A 26467-nucleotide genomic window follows, 5' to 3' on the forward strand; every position below is an offset into this window, starting at 1 on the left:
GAAAAGGATTTGGTTGCAAGAAAAATGTCAAGGATAACTGGGGTATTGCAGGGGCCACTAATGAGGTGGCGACCCTGAAGGAGGCGGTGGCCGCGGCCGAACGCAATGCGGCTGCGGAGCGCACCGAGCGAGAGAAGCAGGAGGCGCGGGTGGTGGAGGTACAGCAAGAGCTCCAGGATCTCGTGCAGAAACATGAGAGCCTGGAGCGTGACTCGAAGACTCGAGAGTCTGATCTTGAAACGGATCTTCAGAGTGCCAAAGCCGCTAAGGCCGAAGCCTACAAGGCCCTCCAGGAGATCGAGGCGATAAAGAAAATAGCGGCGGGTAAGGCGTTTTTCATGCAAAGTAAGCATGTGAGTGTTAATTACCTGTCGCTTACCCGAATTCGGGGCTCTCCAGGAGCGTTCGCAGATCTTCCCCACAGCGTGTCCGATGCTGCCGCATTCTACCGGGCCGAGGAGAGGAGCTCAACGGAGAAGGTCTTCTGGTCTCAGTATGCTGAGGCCGGACATCCGGTGCCCCTTAGCGACCAGCTGAAGCAGCTGGTCGAGCTCCACAAGGCGTCCGAACAGGCCATGAAGGGCCTCATAGTTCGGCTGTGGCCTAAGGAGGCCATGCCTGGGAGCTACTTCGGCCTGGTGTGGCGGCTGGTGGATGCGTGCCCGTGGGTTGAAGTTATCAAGCACTCCGCCTGTATTGAAGGTGCCCGTCGGGCCCTTGCCCGCGCAAAGGTGCACTGGGGCAAGATGGATGCCCAGAAGCTTGTGACGGACCCACCACCAGAGGGCAAGGAGTATCGTACGCCCGAGATGTATTATAAGAGTGTGCTGAAGGGCGCCCACACTATTGCGGGTGAGTGCTCCAAAGATGTAATATTTGAGTAGACTCGCATTTTGTTATCCTGTGCGCTGAAAACTTGGTTCATACGCGCTAAGCAACGCTTGTTAATTTAAAATATTACCTTATGTGCGGTTGTTTATCAAATCTGAGAGATGGCAAGTCGTCGGCTTCAGCCCCCATGCCACGAGTGCTGGGGTGTTCAGGATAAACTCGAGCGCTCTTGTTCCCATTTTTGGGTCCATCTAGGGAGGCGCTCAACACAACGAACAAGGCAACCGGACTTATAATGCTTGAACACTCTCACTTAGCCATAGAATTCTATAATTTTAAATTTCGGCGAAGCCCCTAGTTTTCAGAAGGCCGAATTTGGGGCGCTATCCACGCCTTGGCCGGACAGAATCCGGCTCCTCGCTCGAAGCGGCATAAGTCTTTAGGGACTCGCAAAGAACCTCTCGAACAGCGACCAGCTCTCGCCTCATCATGACGGTCAGTTTTAGCTTTCTCCACTGAGGCGTTAACCCAGCTCAACTGGGCCGGAATCGTAGTGGTTCTCCCAGTGCTACCTTAGCCGATAAAACGGAACGTAAGGTACCAAAACATGGGAGCCGGGCAAACCCAACTATTGACCCAAGAACATGATTCGGAGCCGATGCATATAATGCTATAAGTTCGGGGTGCCGCACTTGTGAAAGTGTTCGGACTTATCACACCATAGCGCGGGAAACATAAGACCCTGGTGTATTTAGCCGTACCAAAACGTACGGATGCAACATGTCATAGATGAACATATGTGTAAGAAAGAAATGCAATTGGAAGCAAAAATGTGCTGCATTGCTTTATTCAATAAAAACTGCAGTAAGTGCAGGACGATAGCAAGGGATGGGACTGTTTAACATGTCCCCCTCCAGGGGTAGGCTACGGTATAATGCATAAAACAGATTTAATGCTCATAATGGAGACCACCTGGATTTTCGTTGTAGCCTTTCTCCTTCCCTGGCTGTTGCATCGTGGGTTCGGCATGTCTGCTGCCGGACAGGGCCTCTGACGAACGGAGTCCTATAGGTAAAAAATAAAAGGAAAAGAAAAAAGAAACGACACATTTAAGAGCCCCTGGTGCGGTTGAGCCGCAGTCTGGGCTTATCGTGGTTGAGCCCCTTGCCCCATGCCCATGGTATCTTCAGAGCGTAATGGAGTACGCGAAGGGTCTGTCTTAATGTTTTACAAGGCTGGGGTTGGGGCCGCACTGCTACGCGTGCTCGGGCCAGGTGGTCGTGTTGTAGGTTACTCCGGGCACGCTTAGCTGTGTCCGGTCGCTTGGCAGCCGGACTCGAGAATTTCCTTAAAAGGCTGCTTTGTACTTCTGCCACGAGAGCCGCTGTATGTTCCTCCGTTCGGAGGGAGCGTTCCGTGTTTCTGTTGACCGTGATGACTCCTCTAGGGCCTGGCATCTTGAGCTTGAGGTATGCGTAGTGCGGCACCGCGTTGAACTTTGCGAACGCGGTACGTCCGAGCAAGGCATGATAGCCGCTGCGGAACGGGACTATGTCGAAGATTAACTCCTCGCTTCGGAAGTTATCCGGGGATCCGAAGACCACTTCCAGTGTAACTGAGCCTGTACAATTGGCTTCTACACCTGGTATGACGCCTTTAAAGGTCGTCTTGGTAGGTTTAATCCTTGAGGGGTCTATGCCCATTTTGCGCACCATGTCCTGATAAAGCAGGTTTAGGCTGCTACCGCCGTCCATCCGGACTCTGGTGAGATGAAATCCGTCGACGATTGGGTCTAGAACCAATGCGGCGAACCCACCATGGCGAATGCTGGTGGGGTGGTCCCTTCGGTCAAAGGTGATCGGGCAAGAGGACCATGGATTGAACTTCGGGGCAACTGGCTCCATCGCGTATACATCCCTGAGTGCACGCTTCTGCTCCCTTTTGGGTATGTGCGTGGCATATATCATGTTCACCGTCCGCACCTGTGGGGGGAAACCCTTCTGTCCTCTATTGTTCGGCGGTCGGGTCTCTTCCTCGTCGTCGCTATGTAGCCCCTTGTCGCTGTTTTCGGCAATTAACTTGCCTGCCTGCTTGAACACCCAACAGTCCCTATTGGTGTGGTTAGCTGGCTTTTCAGGGGTGCCATGTATCTGGCACAAGCGGTCAAGAATTCGGTCCAAATTGGACGGACCCTGAGTTGTTCTTTTGAATGGCTTTTTTCGTTGACCGGGTTTAGAGCCTCTAAATCCGGCATTGACTGCCGTATCCTCACTGTTATCACCGTTAATGCGGCGTTTGTTTTTGTTGCGATGCGACCTGCCACTACGGTCCTTGATATCCATACTGCCAGAATTTTTGTTGAGGTTGTTGCTGCATGCTAGCCAGCTGTCCTCACCCGCACTGAAACGGGTCATGAGTGATGTAAGGGCTGCCATGGATTTCGGATTTTCCTGTCCCAGGTGCCGGGCAAGCCACTCGTCGCGGATGTTATGCTTGAAGGCCGAGAGGGCCTCGGCATCCGGACAGTCGACGATTTGGTTTTTCTTGGTTAAGAATTGTGCCAGAATTGCCTGGCCGATTCGTCTGGCTGCTGAATTATGTGGCTTAGGTCATCAGCATCTGGTGGTCGCACATAAGTGCCCTGGAAGTTATCGAGGAATGCGGCTTCCAGGTCCTCCCAACTCCCAATTGACTCTGCTGGCAAGCTGTTGAGCCAATGTCGGGCTGGTCCTTTAAGCTTGAGGGGGAGGTATTTAATGGCGTGAAGATCGTCACCGTGGGCCATGTGGATGTGAAGGAGATAGTCTTCAATCCAAACCGCGGGGTCTGGTGTGCCATCGTAGGATTTAATATTGACGGGTTTAAACCCTTCTGGGATTTGATGATCCATTACCTCATCTGTGAAGCACAGTGGGTGTGCGGCGCCTCTGTACTGGGCGATATCGCGATGGAGCTCAAAAGAGCTTTGTCTGTTGTGTTCGGCACGTATCGTGGGGCGCCCACGTGATCCATAGATCGATCTTGATTGTCTTGCCTTATCCTCCAATATGTTTCGTAGGTCCGGAGTGTTCCCCTGTGGCCTTGTGCTTTTCGAGCGATGCCGGGGTACGGGTCTAGTGAAGGGCCTTGAGGCCTCTCTGCCGCGACCACGGGGTGGTCGATCAGCCGTATTGTCTCCTGGTGAAGCGGGATCATATGCTTCCACCTCTAATCGGGGGAGTAGCTTACATTTGGGGTAGCTTTTGGAGGGGCGTTCGAGTTCATGCTCTTCGGCCGCGAGGACTTCGGTCCATCTGTCGGCTAGCAGATCTTGATCAGCTCTAAGCTGCTGCTGCTTTTTTTAGGTTGTTTGCCGTGGCCATAAGCCAGCGTTTGAAACGCTCCTGTTCGACGGGATCCTCAGGCACGACGAATTCGTCGTCGTCGAGGCTTGCCTCATCTCCGGAGGGAGGCATATAGTCCTCTACCTCTTCTTCGGCCGCTCTCTCATGAGGGCTGGCGTCCCCCTCCTCCTGTGCTGGATCTTTGCTGGAGTGGGTTGTCTTCGGCGCTATCCGGTGTATTATTGTCTCCGGTGCCGGAATCCTCATTCTTGCTATGGCGGGATTTAGAGCGGCGCCGCTGACGTCGGCGCTTGGGCTATTTCTTGGAGGGGTCATCCTCCGCTATTCCTTCGTCGTTCCCATCCTTTGGGATATCCACCATGTATATGTCGTATGAAGAGGTGGCTTTCCAGTGCCTGGTGGGCACTGGTTCTTGGTCGTCTCCGGCATCGTCGTCCATACCGTCGATGTCCTCGGAGCCGTAATCTAGCATGTCGGTTAGATCGTCGACAGTGGCTACCAAGTGGGTGGTGGGTGGGCTCCGAATTTCTTCGTCATCCGCATCCCAACCGTCCTGGCCGCAGTCCGGCCAGGCCTCTCCTGATAACAAGAGGTACTTTAGCGAACTCGAGATGTCGCCAAAAGGTGAGTGTTGAAAGATGTCCGCCGCAGTGAACTCCATGGTCGGCACCCAATCGGATTCGACTGGAGGGGGCGCGGGAGGTCCGGAGTCCGGCAAGGAGTCTGGCACCTCGGAGTCACGAGCTTCATGGGGGACAAGATTGGTGTTCGGCTCTATCGCCGTAGAGGTTGCAGCCCCCGAGGTGGTGTCTAGCCATCCAGCCTTGGTATGCGCAGCCGGCTCCGAGTCGAAGATCGGAGCGGGTTCGAGTGCAGCCTCCAGGGTACTGTCCGGCTACAGAGCTAAATCATGCCCATCGTGACAGTACGGCACGCTCGGCTGTGGCTCGAATCCGTCGAGGATCAAGTCCCCGCGGATATTAGCCGTGAAGTTCAAACTTCCAAATCTGACCTGACGGCCAGGGGCGTAGCCTTCGATCTGCTCCAGCTGGCCAAGCGAATTGGCCCGCAGTGCGAAGCCGCCGAATACGAAGATCTATCCGGGGAGGAAGGTCTCACCCTGGACTGCATCGTTGTTGATGATCGAAGAAGCCATCGAGCCTATCGGTGACGACACAGAGGAACTCTCAATGAAAGCACCAATGTCGGTGTCAAAACCGGCGGATCTCGGGTAGGGGGTCCCGAACTGTGCGTCTAGGTGGATGGTAACAGGAGACGAGGGACACGATGTTTTTACCCAGGTTCGGGCCCTCTTGATGGAGGTAAAACCCTACGTCCTGCTAGATTAATATTGATGATGTGGGTTACAAGAGTAGATCTACCACGAGATCAAGGAGGCTAAACCATAGAAGCTAGCCTATGCTATGATTGTTGTTCGTCCTATGGACTAAAGTCATCCAGTTTATATAGACATCGGAGAGGGCTAGGGTTACACAGAGTCGGTTACAATGGTAGGAGATCTACATATCCGTATCGCCAAGCTTGCCATCCATGCCAAGGAAAGTCCCATCCGGACACGGGACGAAGTCTTCAATCTTGTATCTTCATAGTCTTGGAGTCCGGCCGATGATGATAGTTCGGCTATCCGGACACCCCCTAGTCCGGGACTCCCTCAGTCATCAAAACACATAACTCTTAATACAAATCGTGATCGAACATTAAGCGTGCGGACCCTACGGGTTCAAGAACTATGTAGACATGACCGAGACACATCTCCAGTCAATAACCAATAGCGGAACCTGGATGCTCATATTGGCTCCTACATATTCTACGAAGATCTTTATCGATCAAACCGCATAACAACATACGTAGTTCCCTTTATCATCGGTATGTTACTTGCCCGAGATTCAATCATCGGTATTGTCGTGGAATTGTCACGTCAGATGTCCTAGTGAAAGGACTTAATCGCGGAGCCATCGCAACTAGGAAGCTTGAAGGGGTTAATTGGGACAAGAGACACGGGAGGTTTATACTAGTTTGGCCCCTTACAATGAAGGTAAAGCCTACGTCTAGTTGGGTTGGTATTGCTTGATGTTTCGATGACCAGGGAGTGAGATACGCTATGCCCGGTTCTCGACGAGTTGTTCCTTACCCTTAGCCGCCAGCGGGTCGCCCTCTTATATACACGAGTTGGCGCCCTACGGCTTACAGAGACCCGGCCGGCTCATAAACAGTGTCCGGCTCGGTGACTAGTTAAATCTACCTTACAATACAAGTCATGGCATTGTGGCGGTTTACTACAACGGGCCTCCAGTCGATGGTGGGCTTTAGGCCCTTTATGGAACCGCCATCTTCATGCTTGGTCTTGGGCTTCTTTCTGATGAGTCTTCTTTGCGTAACCCGGCCCCTCCTGGGCGGCTTACACAAATAGTTATATCCCCAACATTAGGCCCCAGATTGATTTGAACCGCCATCTTCATGTCAATCTTAACATACCTTAAAAAATAAACCTTCAGCCTTCTGCCTGTGTAAAGGTTTTTAACCCGCCATGACATCATCTTTTGGATCCGTGTTAGCCCGCCGTGACGTCATCTTTACTTAAATTCATTTTTTACTCCGCCATATCTTCCAACGGATCTTTGCTTTTATTGACCGCTCCGAAAACCGAGGCGTCGGGGCCGCTGGATAATGATGTTTAGTCTCCTCGTTTCTCGCACCATCCCAGTCGGCCCTTCCCTATAAATAAGCTTGACCTAGACCTTCCTCAGTCATTCGTCTTCTTCCTCTTGCTCTCTCTCTCTGCCGCTCGAGCTCCACCGCCGCTGTCATCGCAGATCTCCTCGTCTTCACCAACTCAGGCCGCTGCATCGACCTGACTTGAATAGAAAATCGCAACGGACCTCCGCAGCAACTCTGCATCTGTAAGTTTCCTCCTTCTTGTTCCTCAGATCCGCATTAGGACCTTCGAGTTCTTCGGTGTTCTTCGTTGTTCGTTAGGAACCCTTTATAGATTTCATCACCATCGCCGTTTCTTGATCTTTAAGATAGTGTAAAATTGATGTGGTAGCTGTTTCACACCCATTTTGAATGCAAACAGATACCTTTCCATCACACAGAGGCCTTGTTCAGCACTAATGAACTTATTTGTACTAGTTTTCGGTCTAGAAAATGTTTTCTTTCTGTGCACCTGTTTGATCCAGAATAATATCCACCAACTGCGAAACCTGTTTCTGTTAAGCCCATTTAACTCTAGCGGCCCTCATTGCCGGTTTAAAATAGACAACGTTAATTGACAGCCTTGCCAGGTCCTGGCAACTTAAAATATCTTTTAATTGTTACTGATTCCCATAGCGGCTTAGACAACCAGATATAGTCAGCCATATGTCATTAGGCCCCTTCTAAGCCGCCATCTTGTTTAAACTTAAAATGTTTTCCTCCGGGCTAAATTTGAACCGGAACCTCTTATTTTGTCATAGGCTTCAATTTACGTAATGGCACCCAAGGCTCCTAAAGCTCCAGTGACCTGCAACTGGGTCAAATCCACTGTTACAGAGAGCATCTTGTCTGATTTTGTGAAATTCGGCCATCTACCCAAGACGAAGGAGGTCATGTCTTATCGTGCTCCTAACCCGTCAGAGGAGAAGCCTCAACCCAAAAAAGGGGAGGTAATCGTGTTCACTAATCATATGAACCGGGGCTTCGATCCACCCGGTTCGAAATTCTTCAGGGATGTTTTGCATTTCTTTGACCTTAGACCTCAAGACATCGGGCCCAATTCCGTGTCAAACATTTGCAACTTCCAAGTCTTCTACGAGGTGTACCTTGGAGAAGAGCCCAGTATACTTTTATTCAGAGAGTTGTTCTATTTAAACCGGCAGAATGAACGTGCCAACGGGCCCAGTCTTGAACTTGGTGGCATTTCGATTCAGCGGCGGAGAGACTGCCTCTTTCCTTATGTTGAACTGCCGAGTCACCCAAATGATTGGAATCAGACGTGGTTTTACTGCCAAGACACTTCTCCGGTTGAAGAAAATCCTCTGCCCGGCTTCCGCGCCCTGCGCCTTGAGTCCAACCACCCGCTGCCGGATAAACTGACTATTGTTGAACGTCTGCCACTTTCTCCCACTATTAGAAAAATCAAAGCTCTTTTGGGAAATGGCTTAGACGGTATTGACCTGGTCCGAGTCTGGATTACTTGGCGAGTGCTTCCGTTAAGCCACCGCCCCGGCTTAATGTGCACTTACTCCAGCGAGAAAGATGACCCTCTGCGTCATAGCCCCGATGACTTACCATAAGATGTGGTGGAGACCATGATCCAATCGTTGTTGAAAGAGGGCACGGTGATTAGTAACGCCTTTGGCTTACTTCCCTTCTGCAAGGAGAACCCGACCCCTGCTGTGAGTCACCCACCTTAATAAATACTCTTTACTGTATTACCTCTTGCTTTTATTTATAACCCCTTATCATTTTTCACAGGCCGATGACAACTTCTGGAAGGTCAAATATGACCATGAGGCGGCCAAACAAGCCAGAGCGGCAAGAAGAGCTGAAAGAAAAGCCGCCAAAATAGGAACTTCAAGGAAGAAAAAACCAAGTGCTTCGGATTTACTCAAATTGGGTGACACTTCTGATGACGAAGAAGAGGTAATCCTTAACTCTCCTGACTCTTTTGTCATTATTTTACTGACATTCTATCCTTTCAGGAGGATACGGGGAATAGCCAAGCGATTGACGAAGAGGTAACTATAATCTCCTCCGACTCAGAGCCTTTGCCAAAGCAAAAACTCCGAAGGGTGACTCGGTAAGTAAGATTTTCACATCCTCTTGCTTATCAAGATCCTCAATTTCTTTTGAAGCAACAACAGTTTGAAAGCCGGAGGCAGACCCGGAACAGCAAAGATGTAGAGCTTTCCTCCGGCTCACCTGACGTAACTAGGAAGCGTCGGACTGAGGTTATCTCCGATTTACGTTATGCTTTCCTTTGGCGGGTTACTTTCGCCGACCTGTCAATTCATCTGACTCCAATTATCAGGATACCTCTCCTTCCTCTGGCGAGTCTATGCAATCTAACATGCCGACTTTCAAAACTGCCCCCGGGTAACTTATTTTTGTTTACCTTTATGCTTTACCTTACCCATGCTTTTGTACTCATCCTTCTACCTTTGTCCACAGCGTGCAAGTGAAGCCCAGTAAGAGGGCAAAAAAGAGTAAGCCGTCCCGAGACCCGGTCGTGACTGAACCGGAGCTTGCCACGACTGCTCCTAATAGTTCTACCCATCAGCCGCCGCCTGAACCAGTCTACGACATTCCAGCACCAACCTCTGATCCGCCCGCCGAAGACACTCTCAACAGCTCTGATAACCCAGAAGCTCCTAGCCCGGCCAAGACAACTGATCCGGACGTTGAGATTCTGAAGACTCACTTTGTTGAGCCAGGGCGACCCACTGTCCTTGCCAAGTGCTTTGCTAAGGAGGAAATTCTGGAACGTCAAAAGGCCAAGCTAGATATTGCTAACTATACTCATTTGAGTATTGGAGATATAGTCTCTGGCTATCTTAATCAAGTACATAGCAGCCTAACCTGGAGATTGGTATGGTGAAGCAAATACAACAAAAATCTGAGGTATGACTTATGCTACTTTTCTGAATCATACTTACTGTATCAGCCCCCAAGTCTATTGCTTATGAATAAATATGTTGTAGACTTAGAAAACTGCTTAGCACTAATTTATCCGGTATTTGAAAGAAGATATTTAACCTGGTTGTGACATGATACCTAAAACTTGCAATACACATTAGCCCCCAAGTGTCAAGCATCTTTGCTTGCAAAGTGCTTGAGACTTAATTTTTCATGAGCCGGCATTGTAAGTTAAAATTCTTTAGCACACGTTAGCCCCCAAGTGTCAAGTATGTTTGCTTGCAAAGTGCTTGGGACTTAATGCTATCTTACCATGATTCAGATTATAACCCGGTATTAATGCAGGCCATCATAAGTCAATTTGAGCCACAAATGGCTGACCTGAAGAGTCGCCTAGTCGCTCAAGAACTTGAAATTCAAAAGGCCAACTCCAAATTTGAATCCAGTGTCTCTGAACAAGAGAAGCTGAAGAAGAATTTTGAGGCAGAGAAGAAAATCTGGGCTGATGAACAGACTTCTCTGGTGACCCGGGCTGAGACGGTAGAGGCATTACTTGCAGAAACAACAACGGAGCTGTCCGGCTTAAAACGCAAGATATCTCAAATGGTCTCAGCAATCTTTGGTAAGTTATTCATATAGACTTTAAACCTTGCAAATCTCCTTTCGATGATTACTTCAATTATCAGCTCCGTCTCACCTTATGTTTAATAATGCATGCCCTAGGAGCACAAACCTCAAGCAGAACATGTTGATCAAGCTCAAGGTGGTTTATACTCTTGTGGAGCAGCTCTACACCGGGTCACAACATGCTCTGGCAGTTGTATCTTTATCATATGACGTTCCTTACCTCCTGCAAGACGTATTGAAATGGCTTGCTTCACTACCTCAACGGATCCAAGACCTAAGGCGGGCGTCCGCAAGAGCCAGGGCCGTAGATGCGTTGAGCCGGGCGAAAGCCTGGATTCCGGAACTAGACCTGGCCGACCTCGCTCTTGGATACCCCAGCCTTAAAGAAGATGGGACCGTATTTGATGGACATGACTTCACTGCCTATGTCAAAGTTATACGCCCCGTGGCCACTCTTATTAGGAACGATACTGATCTTACCAAGTATTAGCCGGGTTATGACAACGAGAATCGGAGAATCCCAACACCTCCCTTTGATGAAGTCAGCATGATCCCTCCAACTCGTAAGCATACCTTTGCCCCTGAAGTGGACCCAGCCGGTTTAATAGATGATGAAGCTGAATTTGAAGCCTTGAGCGGCAATGACTGGGCCTCGTCAACTTTCCAGGACAAAGCAGCCGGCGGAGAAGCGGAGAAGGATAACCCGGAGCATTCAAGCCCGCCAAAAGAGTGAAACGCCAGGCGTTTATGACTTTGCAAAATAATGCTTCATTATTCAGACTCGGGGAGTCTTGTAATAGGGTAGAAAAAACCTCTTCAATTTTGTCATGCCTTCGTGCATGTTTATGGCGCTTAATACTTTCGTAAGCCGCCATCGCTATATATAATTCCAGCTTATATTGATCTTTTATTTCCTTGATGTCAAATTTGCTTGCCTTATACTGCCTGTAAAACAAGCAAAAATTCCCCTGCGATCCTTTTGATGATCTCGCCAGTTTATATGACCTACATCATGCTGGTAAATTCAACTCCTGAAGGCTGGAACATATAATGTTCACCTGGCACTTAATAACCTGGGGTGATCAATATTAAGCTGGAATAACAAAAAAACCATCTCATAGTTCTTTCAAGAAGGTCTCAAGATGGCCAAGTAATTTAAACTTATGAAGTATAATGGATAATAACAACATTCAAAGGCTTCTGATTCGAATACGATCAGTAAACCGTTCCAAAGGGGTTAAGCTAAGATTCGGATACGATCATATAGCCCCCAGTGGCTTTGGCGATGCCAATCAAGTGGGTATCGACAGCTATGTTCTCTTTGGTTCGAATACGACCTATGTTTGAACAGGAAGCCCCCAAGTGACCATAAAAGTTGTTTAATGACGCTGATTCGAATACGATCCACGTCAGACCCAAAGGGGTTAAGCTATGATTCAAATATGATCAAGAAGCCCCCAAGTGGGTTTGGCAATATGCCAATCAAGTGGGTATCGACAGCTATGTTCTCTTTGGTTCGAATACGACCTATGTTTGAACAGGAAGCCCCCAAGTGATCATGGCTAGATTCAGATATGATCATAAGCCCGACCAAAGGAAGAGCCGGATTCAGATATGATCCGCTCCCTGTTGGTTGTTTCCACCATCTGACAAAAAAGACATATAGACTTTTGAGGGTAAAAAAGGACGGATGTCCTGCTTTATTGCTTTATATAATATATCCGTCGTCAAAATATATACATCTTGAGAGCCGGTGGCTTAAGTATAGTAAGGCTGAAGATGGGCTATATTCCACGGCCGGCGGGTCTCCTCCTCCGACTTACGTGAGTCTTTGTGCTCTCAAATATCAATGAGTTAGTATGACCCATTGTTCAGATTCTTGCTGACCACAAAGGGTCCTTCCCAAGGAGGGGATAGCTTGTGCATATCAGACTGATCCTGGATGAGCCGGAGCACTAAGTCGCCTTCCTGAAAGGTTCTGCTTCTGACCCGGCGGCTGTGATAGCGACGAAGGTCTTGCTGGTAAATCGCTGAGCGGGCTATTGCCAAGTCTCGCTCCTCATCCAACAAGTCAAGTGCCTCCTAGCAAGCTTTTTCATTATTAGCCTCAACGTAAGCCGTCACACGGGGTGAATCGTGTCAGATGTCACTTGGCAGGACTGCCTCTGCTCCATAGACCATGAAGAAAGGTGTATAACCCGTGGATCTGTTAGGCGTAGTGTTGATGCTCCACAGCACAGAGGGTAACTCCTCCACCCAACAACCCGGAGTCCGCTGTAAGGGGACCAAGAGACGTGGTTTGATACCCCTCAGGATCTCCTGATTAGCTCTTTCTGCTTGACCATTGGATTGAGGATGAGCAACAGCCGAAACGTCAAGCCAGATATGTTCTCGTTGACACAACTCTTCCATGGCACCCTTGGAGAGATTAGTGCCATTATCAGTTATGATGCTGTGTGGAAAACCAAAACAAAAGATCACCTTTTTGATGAACTGAACCGCTATGGCTGCATCACACTTACTGACCGGCTCTGCCTCAACCCACTTTGTGAATTTATCCACTGCCACCAGGAGGTGTGTCTTTTTATCCTTAGACCTCTTGAAAGGTCCCACCATGTCAAGCCCCCAGACTGCGAATGGCCAAGTAATTGGAATCATCCTCAACTCTTGAGCCGGCACACGAGCTCGTCGTGAGAATTTTTGACATCCGTCACATTTGCTGACAAGATCCTCTGCATCAGCATGAGCCGTCAGCCAATAAAAACCATGACGGAAAGCCTTGGCCACAAGAGATTTTGAGCCGGCATGATGACCATAATCTCCTTCATGGATCTCTCGAAGTATCTCTTGACCCTCCGCAGGTGACACACAACGCTGGAATGCCCCTATGACACTGAGGTGATGTAACTCGCCATTAACAATTGTCATGGATTTGGACCGCCTGACGATTTGTCTCGCCAAGGTCTCATCCTCAGGCAACTCTCCCCGGGTCATATAAGCCAAGTATGGCAATTTCCAATCCGAGATGACGTGAAGCGCGGCCACCAACTGTGCCTCCAGGTCTGGCACTGCTAGTTCTTCCTCTGTAGGTACCTTGACAGAAGGATTATGCAAAACGTCAAGAAAGGTGTTAGGCGGCACCGGCTTACGCTGAGATCCCAACCGGCTTAACGCATCATCCGCCTTATTCTTCCTTCGATCAATGTGCTCCACTTGATACCCTTTAAAGTGCACAGCCACAACATCTACTTCACGATGGTAAGCCACCATAAGGGGATCCTTAGAGTCCCACTTGCCTGACACCTGTTGAGCCACGAGATCTGAGTCGCCCAAGCACCTTACCCGGCTCAAATTCATCTATTTGGCCATCCGGAGACCATGGAGCAAGGCCTCGTACTCAGCTGCATTGTTAGTACAGGGAAACATGAGCCGGAGCACATAACGAAATTTGTCACCTCGAGGGGAAGTTAAAACAACTCCAGCCCCTGAGCCTTCTAACTGCCTGGACCCATCAAAGTGAATAGTCCAATATGTATTATCTGGCTTCTCCTCAGGTGCCTGCAACTCTGTCCAATCATTGATAAAGTCCACCAAGGCTTGAGATTTAATAGCAGTACGGGGCATATACTTCAAACCATAGGGCCCAAGCTCAATAGCCCACTTGGCGATTCGTCCTGTGGCCTCCCTGTTCTGAATGATGTCTCCCAAAGGGGCAGAACTTACCACCATTATAGGATGACTTTGGAAGTACTGCTTCAGCTTCCGGTTTGCCATGAACACACCATAAACAAGTTTCTGCCAATGTGGATATCTTTGTTTAGACTCAATGAGCACCTCGCTGACGTAGTAAACCAGCCGTTGAACCGGATGCTCCTTGCCTGCCTCCTTATGCTCCACCATGATGGCAACACTGACGGCTCGTGAGTTAGTAGCCACATATAACAACAACGGCTCTCTATCAATGGGAGCCGCAAGGACCGGTGTCTCAGACAACTGTCTCTTTAAATCTTCAAAGGCAGTGTTAGCAGCATCACTCCAGACAAAGGTGTTTGTTTTCTTCATCATCTGATACAGCGGTAGGGCCTTCTCACCTAACCGGCTTATGAACCGGCTTAAAGCAGCAACACGACCCGCCAATCGCTGAACATCATTGATGCACGCCGGTTTAGCCAGAGAGGTAATTGCCTTGATCTTCTCCGAATTAGCTTCAATGCCTCTGTTTGAAACCAAGAAACCCAAGAGCTTGCCTGCAGGTACACCAAATACACACTTTTCCGGGTTAAGCATCATTTTATAAACCCGGAGATTATCAAAGGTCTCCTTTAGGTTAGATATCAAGGTTTCCTTCTCTCTGGACTTCACCATGATATCATCCATATAAGCATGAACATTGCGCCCAATTTGATCGTGGAGACAGTTCTGTACACATCGCTGATAAGTCGCCTGAGCACTCTTGAGCCCAAACAGCATAGATACATAACAGAAGGCTCCAAACGGAGTGATGAAAACCGTCTTCTCCTGGTCCTTAACTGCCATCTTGATCTGATGATAACCAGAGTAAGCATCCAAAAAGATTAAACGCTGACAACCCGCCGTAGCATCAATGATTTGATCAATACGAGGGAGAGAAAAGGGATCAGCCTGACAAGCCTTATTTAAGTCCGTGTAATCCACACACATCCGCCAGGTGCCGTTCTTCTTGAGCACAAGCACCGGGTTAGCCAACCACTCCGGGTGAAAAACTTCAACAATAAACCCAGCGGCTAAGAGCCGGGCGACTTCCTCTCCAATAGCTTGCCGCCTCTCTTCGTTGAATCATCGAAGAAACTGCCTGACTGGCTTATACTTCAGATCAATATTGAGAGTGTGCTCAACGAGTTCTCTCGGTACACCTGGCATGCCAGAAGGTTTCCATGCAAAGATGTCCCGGTTCTCATGGATGAACTCGATGAGCGTGCTTTCCTATTTAGGATCCAAATTGGCACTGATGCTGAACTGCTTAGCTGAATCACCCGGATTGAAATCCACAAGCTTGGTTTCAGCAGCCGACTTAAACTTCGTCACCGGGTCATGCTCGGTGGTTGGATTTTTTAGAGAGGTCATATCTGCCGGGTCAATGTTGTTTTGATAAAACTTCAGTTCCTCCACTGCACAAACAGACTCAGCATAAGCCGCGTCGCCCTCCTCACAATCCAGGGCTACCTTCCGACTTCCATGCACGGTGATGGTACCTTTGTGACCCGGCATCTTAAGCTGCAGGTAAACATAGCACGGCCGTGCCATGAACTTGGCATAAGCTGGCCGTCCAAACAGAGCATGATATGGACTCCTGATTTTGACCACCTCAAAGGTTAGTTTTTCAGCTCTGGAGTCATACTCATCTCCAAAAGCCACTTCCAGTTCAATCTTGCCAACTGGGTACGCCGACTTACCAGGGACCACTCCATGAAAAACAGTGTTGGACGTCTTCAAATTCTTATCAGTTAACCCCATGCGTTGGAAGGTCTCATAATAGAGGATATTGATGCTGCTACCCCCGTCCATGAGTACCTTAGTGAATTTATAGCCACCAACCTGAGGTGCTACCACCAAGGCTAACTAACCCGGATTATCAACCCGGATAGGGTGACCTTCCCTGCTCCACACAATGGGCTGTTCTGACCACCTCAAATAACGGGGAACCGCCGGCTCAATAGAATTTACAGCCCTCTTATGAACCTTCTGGTCACGTTTGCACAAGCTAGTGGTAAACACATGATACTACCCACTATTCAGCTGCTTCGGATGGCTTTAATAACCCGATTGCTGGTGCTGCTTTTCCTCTTGACCAGATTGCTGCTGATTATGACCGCCCTGATGTCCCTGAAAGCCGGAAGTTGAACCGACATTTGGGCCATGAAAACCGCCAGCTCCTGAGCCGCCGCCCGACCCATGATTGCCATCAAATGTGTTAGAATTCTTAAAAGCCTTCATGATCGCACAATCTTTCCATAAGTGGGTGGAGGGTCGTTCCCGGGTGCCGTGTTTCGGGCACAGCTCATTGAGTAGCTGCTCAAGAGATGGGCCTGACCCTCCATATCGGGGCTGCTTGCCCTTACGTCTCTTATTGTTATCCTATGCATTGGCATTGGCTAGAAACTCCGGGTTACCCTCTGCCTTACGCTTGTTGCCCCCTTGATTCGTCGGGTTATGCTGCTGTCCCCTTACCTTATCGTTCTTTTTTCCCTCCCCTATCTTTTCCTCATCATATGCGGGGTCCTTGGTACTATCAGAGTCGGCGTATTTGACTAAAGCGGCCATCAGCATACCCATATTGTTGCAATCACGCTTAAGGCGCCCCAGCTTCTGTCTCAGCGGCTCAAAGCGACAATTCTTTTCCAACATAAGGACTGCAGAGCCAGCATCCATCTTGTCAGATGAATGTATTATCTCCTTAACCCGGCGTACCCAGTGAGTCGTGGACTCACCCTCCTCCTGCTTACAATTTGTCAAATCCACAATCGACATGGATTGCTTGCAAGTGTCCTTGAAGTTCTGGATGAAGTGGACCTTTAGCTCTGCCCACAAATCAATGGAATTGGGGGGCAAGCCCTTTAACCAGGACCGGGTCGTTCCATCTAACATCATTGTGAAGTACTTAGCCATTGCTGCATCGCTGACCTCCAACAGCTCCATGGCCATCTCATAGCTCTCGATCCACGCTCCAGGCTGTAAGTCGACCGTGTAATTCGGCACCTTTTGAGGTCCCTTGAAGACCTTGGGAAGGCGTACATTACGCAAAGCCGACACAAAACAAGGAACACCGCCGGTTCTAGTGGCCACTCCCGTCTCAGCGGAAGCTATCGGATACTCTAGGAAATCTTGATGAGCCGTCTGTGGAGCCGCTAGCTGAGCCGCCTGCTCATTCTCCTGACGTACCCGATCTTCTACCGGGTTATAGCCACCGGGATGGTTCCGGCGCTGGGCATTGCTCGACAAAGCTTCTGACTCCATGTGCCTGCTGTAACTTGGACTCCGGTTTTGAGGAGGTGGTGCTAACCAAGGCGGAGGTGTTGAGTGAATCATGTCCTGACTATAAGAATAAGTCTCTTGCTGAGCCAGGACCGTCTGGACAAGTTCCCTGATCCTCCGGGTCTCCAACGCTGTTGGATCATCACCGTCCACTTGGAGAGCCGCCAGACGCGCTGATGTTGCGATTAAGTTCTCCATGGGGTTGGAAAAGTGACCCGGCAGTATCGGTACGTAACGAGGCGGCACCATGTTCCCATGAGGAGGTACCATCTCCCGAGGCTGAGCTGGTCCTCCTGTTCCGGCTGTCATAAACTGATTTGCATCTGGCGGGTTACTTGGGCCGGCTCCGGGTGTAGCAAAAAGAACCCGAGGGTCGTAAGTCGGAGGCAGAAGGGATTGAGTTTTCTGGTGCCTCCTTCTCATCACCTCATTAGATGCGTTCAGACTCATCGTAAGCTGGAAAGCCTCTGACTGGAGCTGTTGCGCCCGTGCATCCAAAGCCGCCCATTCCGTGGCTAACCTGGTATCCTCAGCTGCTAAGGTCTCCTTGGCCCGAGCTATTTCCTCGCGTACCCGCGCCACCTCTGCGTCATGCTCATCTTTATTTGCAGGAATAACCATGGCGGTTAACAAGGCTGTAAGCTTATCCATGAGATCTATCAGCACTTGAGCCGGCGGGCGCACAGGGCCTCCTGCCTCGGCCGCTCCTATCCCGGACGTAATTGCAGCAGCGGCTGTAGAATTTTGGCCGGGTTGAGTCCCAGCCATGAAGACTCCTGCCCAATTTGGCGACTCATAGGGGTTGGAATACTGGAGCCATTGGAACAGCCCCCAAGCACGCCATCCTGCACTTGATACAGCAAATCTGTTGAACCGGCGGACGAATCAGAGAGAACGTTCGTCTCACCACCATCTTCAGATCCTTCAGAAAGTTCTTCTGCGTGGATGCAGCCCACAAAAACACGCTTCATGCCGGCTTGAACTCGGGCGGGTTTCGCACGCTGAGCCGTCTCGACGAGGTTGGTGCAATTGTCTGGCTCAGGGCCCGGCTCACCAATCCGGCCGATGAAGACGTGGATTCCGCCGAAGGGGACCCGGTACCCGTACTCAATTGAGCCAGCGTCGGGCCCCCAGCCTTCGTCGTCGATGTAGATCTTGCCACGACGACTCTTGGTCATCCGGCCTACTGTGTATCCCTTGAGCCCATCGAAGTTGCCCTTCAAGAACTCAAACCCACCGTGCGTTGGCTCCACGATGGGCGCCAACTGTCGTGGAATTGTCACGTCAGATGTCCTAGTGAAAGGACTTAATCGCAGAGCCATCGCAACTAGGAAGCTTGAAGGGGTTAATTGGGACAAGAGACATGGGAGGTTTATACTAGTTCGGCCCCTTACGATGAAGGTAAAGCCTACGTCTAGTTGGGTTGGTATTGCTTGATGTTTCGATGACCAGGGAGCGAGATATGCTATGCCCGGTTCTCGACAAGTTGTTCCTTACCCTTAGCCGCCAGCGGGTCGCCCCCTTATATACAAGAGTTGGCGCCCTGCGGCTTACAGAGACCCGGCCGTCTCATAAACAGTGTCCGGCTCGGTGACTAGTTAAATCTACCTTACAATACAAGTCATGCCATTGTGGCGGTTTACTACAACGGGCCTCCAGTCGATGGTGGGCTTTAGGCCCTTTATGGAACCACCATCTTCATGCTTGGTCTTGGGATTCTTTCGGATGAGTCTTCTTTGCGTAACCCGACCCCTCCTGGGCGGCTTACACAAATAGTTATATCCCCAACAGGTATCATCATACCTAGTCCAATCTCATTACCGGCAAGTCTCTTTACTCATTCCCTAATACTTCATCCCGTAACTAACTCATTAGTCACAATGCTTGCAAGGCTTATAGTGATGAGCATTACCGGGAGGGCCCAGAGATACCTCTCCAAAACACGGAGTGACAAATCCTAATCTCGATCTATGCCAACCCAATAAACACCTTCGAAGACACCTTTAGAGCACCTTTATAAACACCCTTTTACGTTGTGATGTTTGGTAGCACACAAAGTGTTCCTCCAGTATTGGGGAGTTGCATAATCTCATAGTCTGAGGAACATGTATAAGTCATGAAGAAAGAAGTAGCAATGAAACAGTAACAATCATAATGCTAAGCTAACGGATGGGTCATGTCCATCACATCATTCTCCTAGTGATGTGATCTCATTCATCAAATGACAACACATGTCTATAGTTAGGAAACATAACCATCTTTGATTAGCGAGCTAGTCAAGTAGAGGCATACTAGGGACAATATGTTTTGTCTATGTATTCATACATGTACTAAGTTTCCGGTTAATACAATTCTAGCATGAATAATAAACATTTATCATGAAATAAGGAAATAAATAATAACTTTATTATTGCCTCTAGGGCATATTTCCTTTAGTCTCCCATTTACACTAGAGTCAATAATCTAGATTACATAGTAATGATCCTAACACCCATGGAGCTTTGGTGTTGATCATGTTTTGCTCATGGAAGAGGCTTAGTCAACGGGTCTGCAACATTCAGATCCGTATGTATCTTGCAAATCTCTATGTCCCACTCCGACACATGATGACGGATGCAATTGAAGCGTCTCTTGATGTGCTTGGTTCTCTTGTGAAATCTGGATTCCTTTGCCAAGGCAATTGCACCAGTATTGTCACAAAAGATTTTCATTGGACCCAATGCACTAGGTATGACACTAGATCGGATATGAACTCCTTCATCTAGGCTCCTTCATTTGCTGCTTCCAAAGCAGCAATGTACTCCGCTTCACACATAGATCCCGCCAAGATGCTCTGCTTGGAACTGCACCAACTGACAGCTCCTCCATTCGATAAAAATACGTATCCGGTTTGTGACTTAGAGTCATCTAGATCAATGTCAAAGCTTGCATCGACGTAACCGTTTACGACGAGCTCTTTTACACCTCCATAAACAAGAAACATATCCTTAGTCCTTTTCAGGTATTTCAGGATGTTCTTGACCGTTGTCCAGTGCTCCACTCCGGGATTACTTTGGTACCTCCCTGCTATGCTTATAGTAATGCAGACACCAGGTCTGGTACATGACATCGCATACATGATAGAACCTATGGCTGAAGCATAGGGAATGACTTTCATTTTCTCTCTATCTTCTGCAGTGGTCGGGCATTGAGTCTGACTCAATTTCACACCTTGTAACATAGGCAAGAACCCTTTCTTTGACTGATCCATTTTGAACTTCTTCAAAACTTTATCAAGGTATGTGCTTTGTGAAAGTCCAATTAAGCGTCTTGATCTATCTCTATCGATCTTGATGCCCAATATGTAAGCAGCTTCACCGAAGTCTTTCATGAAAAAAACTCTTATTCAGGTATCCCTTTATGCTATCCAGAAATTCTATGTCATTTCCAATCAACAATATGTCATCCACATATAATATTAGAAATGCTATAGAACTCCCACTCACTTTCTTGTAAATACAGGCTTCTCCAAAAGTCTGTATAAAACCATATGCTTTGATCACAAAATCAAAGCGTTTATTCCAACTCCGAGAGGCTTGCACCAGTCCATAAATGGATCGTTGCAGCTTGCACACTTTGTTAGCACCCTTTGGATCGACAAAACCTTCTGGTTGCATCATATACAACTCTTCTTCCAGAAATCCATTCAGGAATGCAGTTTTGACATCCATCTACCAAATTTCATAATCATAAAATGCGGCAATTGCTAACATGATTCCGACAGACTTAAGCATCACTACGGGTGAAAATGTCTCATCCTAGTAACTCCTTGAACTTGTCGAAAACATTTCGCAACAAGTCGAGCTTTGTAGACAGTAACATTACCGTCTGCGTTAGTCTTATTCTTGAAGATCCATTTATTTTCTATGGTTTTCCAATTATCGGGCAAGTCCACCAAAGTCCACACTTTGTTCTCATACATGGATCCCATCTCAAATTTCATTGCCTCAAGCCATTTCGTGGAATCTGGGCTCATCATTGCTTCCTCATAGTTCGTATGTTCACCATGGTCTAGTAACATGACTTCCAAAACAGGATTACCGTGCCACTCTAGTGCGGATCTTACTCTGGAAGACCTACGAGGTTCGGTAGTAACTTGATCTGAAGTTTCATGATAATCATCATTAACTTCCTCACTAATTGGTGTAGGAATCACTAGAACTGATTTCTGTGATGAACTACTTTCCAACAAGGGAGAAGGTACAATTACCTCATCAAGTTCTACTTTCCTCCCACTCACTTCTTTCGAGAGAAACTCCTTCTCTAGAAAGGATCCATCCTTAGCAACAAATATTTTTCCTTCGAATCTGTGATAGAAGGTGTACCCAACAGTTTCCTGCTGGTATCCTATGAAGACGCACTTCTCCGATTTGGGTTCGAGCTTATCAGGTTGAAGCTTTTTCACATAAGCATCGCAGCCCCAAACTTTAAGAAACGAGAACTTTGGTTTCTTGCGAAACCATAGTTCATAAGGCGTCATCTCAACGGATTTTGATGGTGCCCTATTTAAAGTGAATGCAGCATCTCTAAGCATAACCCCAAAATGATAGTGGTAAATTAGTAAGAGACATCATAGATCGCACCATATCCAATAAAGTACGGTTACGACGTTCGGACACACCATTTCGCTATGGTGTTCGAGGTGGCGTTAGTTGTGAAACTATCCCATGTTCTTTCAAATGAAGACCAAACTCATAACTCAAAATTCTCCTCCACGATCATATCGTAGAAACTTTATTTTCTTGTTACAATGATTTTCCACTTCACTCTGAAATTCTTTGAACTTTTCAAATGTTTCATACTTATGCTTCATTAAGTAGATATAACCATATCTGCTCAAATCATCTGTGAAGGTAAGAAAATAACGATACCTGCCACGAGCCTCAACACTCATTGGACCGCATACATCTGTATGTATTATTTCCAATAAGTCAGTAGCTCGTTCCATTGGTCTGGAGAACAGAGCTTTTAGTCATCTTGCAAATGAGGCACGGTTTGCCAGCACCAAGTGATTCATAATCAAGTGATTCCAGAAGTCCATCAACATGGAGTTTCTTCATGCGCTTTATACCGATATGACTCAAACGACAGTGCCACAAATAAGTTGCACTATCATTATCAACTTTGCATCTTTTGGCTTCAATATTATGAATATGTGTATCATCACTATCGAGATTCAACAAAAATAGACCACTCATCAAGGGTGCATGACCATAAAAGATATTACTCATATAAATAGAACAACCATTATTCTCTGATTTAAATGAATAACCATCTCGCATCAAACAAGAACCAGATACAATGTTCATGCTCAACGCTGGCACCAAATAACAATTATTCAGGTCTAAAACTAATCCCGGTAGTAGATGTAGAGGTAGCGTGCCGACGACGATCACATCGACCTTGGAACCATTTCCCACGCGCATCGTCACCTCGTCCTTAGCCAATCTTTGTTTAATCTGTAGCCCCTATTTCGAGTTGCAAATATGAGCAACAGAACCAGTATCAAATACCCAGGCGCTACTAAGAGCATTAGTAAGGTACACATCAATAACATGTATATCAAATATACCTTTCACTTTTTCATCCTTCTTATCCGCCAAATACTTGCGGCAGTTCCGCTTCCAATGACCAGTCCCTTTGCAGTAGAAGCACTCAGTTTCAGGATTAGGTCCATACTAGGGTTTCTTCTTCTCTTGAGCAGCAACTTTCTTGCCGTTCTTCTTGAAGTTCCCCTTCTTCCCTTTGCCCTTTTTCTTCAAACTGGTGGTCTTGTTGACCATCAACACTTGATGCTCCTTCTTGATTTCTACCTCTGCAGCCTTTAGCATCGCGAAGAGCTCGGGAATAGTCTTGTTCATCCCTTGCATATTATAGTTCATCATGAAGCCTTTATAGCTCAATGGCAGTGATTGAAGAACTCTGTCAATGACACTATCATTAGGAAGATTAACTCCCAGCTGAGTCAAGTGGTTATGGTACCCAGACATTCTGAGTATGTGTTCACTGACATAACTATTCTCCTCCATTTTGCAGCTGTAGAACTTGTTGGAGACTTCATATCTCTCAACTCGGGCATTTGCTTGAAATATTAACTTCAACTCTTGGAACATCTCATATGCTCCATGACATTCAAAACGTCTTTGAAGTCCCGATTCTAAGCCGTAAAGCATGGCACACTGGACTATCTAGTAGTCATCAGCTTTGCTCTCCCAGACATTCTTAACATTATCAGTAGCATCTGCAGCAGGCCTGGCACCCAGCTGTGATTCCAGGATGTAATTCTTCTATGCAGCAATGAGGATAATCCTCAAGTTACGGACCCTGTCCGTGTAGTTTCTGCCATCATCTTTCAACTTAGCTTTCTCTAGGAACACATTAAAATTCAAAGGAACGGTAGCACGGGCCATTGATCTACAATAACATAGACATGCAAAATAACTATCAAGATAAGTTCATGATAAATTAAAGTTCAATTAATCATATTACTTAAGAACTCACACTTAGATAGACTTCCCTCTAGTTATCTAAATGATCACATGATCCAAATCAACTAAACCATGTCCGATCATCACGTGAGATGGAGTAGTTTTCAATGGTGAACATCACTATGTTGATCATATCTCTCGTTCGACCTTTCGGTCTCAGTGTTCCGAGGCCATATCTGCATATGCTAGGCTCGTCAAGTTTAACCCGAGTATTCTGCGTGTGCAAAACTGGCTTGCACCCATTGTATGTGAACGTAGAGCTTATCACATCCGATCATCACGTGGTGTCTTGGCACGACGAACTGTAGCAATGGTGCATACTCAGGGAGAACACTTATACCTTGCAATTCAGTAAGGGATCATCTTATAATGCTACCACCGTACTAAGCAAAATAAGATGCATAAAAGATAAACATCACATGCAATCAATATATGTGACATGATATGTCCATCATCATCTTGTGCTCATGTTCTCGAGCACCGAACCATCATCAGGATCTCCATCGTCACCGGCGGGACACCTTGATCTCCATCGTAGCATCATTGTTGTCTCGCCAACTATTGTTATTATGACTATCACTACCGCTTAGTGATAAAGTAAAACAATTACATGGCGATTGCATTGCATACAATAAAGCGACAACCATATGGCTCCTGCTAGTTGCCGATAAATCTGTTACAAAACATGATCTCACATCACAGCAAGCCCTGCAAAAACAAGTTAGACGTCCTCTACTTTGTTTTTGCAAGTTTTACGTGGCTGCTACGGGCTTCTAGCAAGAACCGTTCTTACCTAAGCATCAAAACCACAATGATTTTTTGTCAAGTGTGTTGTTTTAACCTTCAACAAGGACCAGCCGTAGTCAAACTCGATTCAACTAAAGTTGGAGAAACATACACCCGCCAGCCACCTTTGTGCAAAAGCACGATGGTAGAACCAGTCTCATGAACGTGGTCATGTAATGTCGGTCCGGGCCGCTTCATCCAACAATGCCACCGAATCAAAGTAAGATGTTGGTGGTAAGCAGTATGACTATTATCACCCGCAACTCTTTGTGTTCTACTCGTGCATATAACATCTACGCATAGACCTGGTTCTGATGCCACTGTTGGAGAACGCAGTAATTTCAAAAAAAAATCCCTACGATCACGCAAGATCTATCTAGGTGATGCATAGCAACGAGAGGGGAGAGTGTGTTCACGTACCCTCATAGACCGAAAGCGGAAGCGTTAGTTAACCCGGTTGATGTAGTCGAACATCTTCGCGATCCAACCGATCAAGTACCAAACGTACGGCACCTCCACGTTCAGCACACGTTCAGCTCGATGACGTCCCTCGTAATCTTGATCCAGTTGAGGCTGAGGGAGAGTTTCGTCAGCACGACGGCATTGCGACGATGATGATGAAGTTACCAGCGCAGGGCTTTGCCTAAGCAGTACGATGATATGATCGAGGTGTGTAACTGTGGAGGGGGGCACCGTACACGGCTAAAATATCAACTTGTGTCTTCTAAGGTGCCCCCCTGCCCCCGTATATAAAGGAGCAAGGGGGAGGCCGGCCGGCCCTCCTAGGGCGCGCCCCACAAGGGGAGTCCTACTAGGACTACTAGTCCTAGTAGGATTCCACCAAGAGGGAGAGAGTGGGAAGGAAGGAGAGGGAGAGGGAGAAGGAAAGGGGGGCGCCGCCCCCCCTCCCTAGTCCAATTTGGACCCAAGGGTGAGGGGGCATGCGGCCTGCCCTGGCCGCCCCTCTCTCTCTCCACCTAGGCCCATGTGGTTCATTAGTTCCCCCGGGGGGGTCCAGTAACCCTCCGGCACTCCAGTCTTATCTGAAACTACTCCGGAACACTTTCGGTGTCCAACTATAGGCGTCCAATATATCAATCTTTATGTCTCGACTATTTCGAGACACCTTGTCATGTCCGTGATCTCATATGGGACTCTGAACAAACTTTGGTCATCAAAACACATAACTCTTAATACTAATCATCATTGAACATTAAGCGTGCGGACCCTACGGGTTTGAGAACTATGTAGACATGAATGAGACACATCTCCGGCCAATAACCAATAGCGGAACCTGGATGCTCATATTGGCTCCTACATATTTGTGACGCCCCGAGACCGACGCTCCAGAAGACTTATAGATACTCTGAGTTTTGTCGTGTGATTTGTTTTGTTTGTTACATCTCTTGCATTGCATCATGTCATCATACAACCCTTTTGAAAAACTCAAGTAAATAAATTGTATGGATCTTCGATCCATTTAAATCGAGGGAATTCACATGGTGTTTTCTCTTTATAACATATCCTCCCAATATTATTAGGGAGCTATAACAAAGTATTCCATTCTTTGGGAATCACCATAACACACGTGCAAAATAAATCCCATGCCTTTTCTGCTCCGAGTTGACCTCAAAACCTTGTCAATAATTCTTTCTTTGTTTATTGGAGCCCCACCAAAAATCTCAACATTTTTGGACCTTTCAA

This window comes from Triticum dicoccoides, chromosome 2B (genome assembly GCF_002162155.2).
Source record: "Triticum dicoccoides isolate Atlit2015 ecotype Zavitan chromosome 2B, WEW_v2.0, whole genome shotgun sequence".
Lineage (NCBI taxonomy): Eukaryota > Viridiplantae > Streptophyta > Magnoliopsida > Poales > Poaceae > Triticum > Triticum dicoccoides.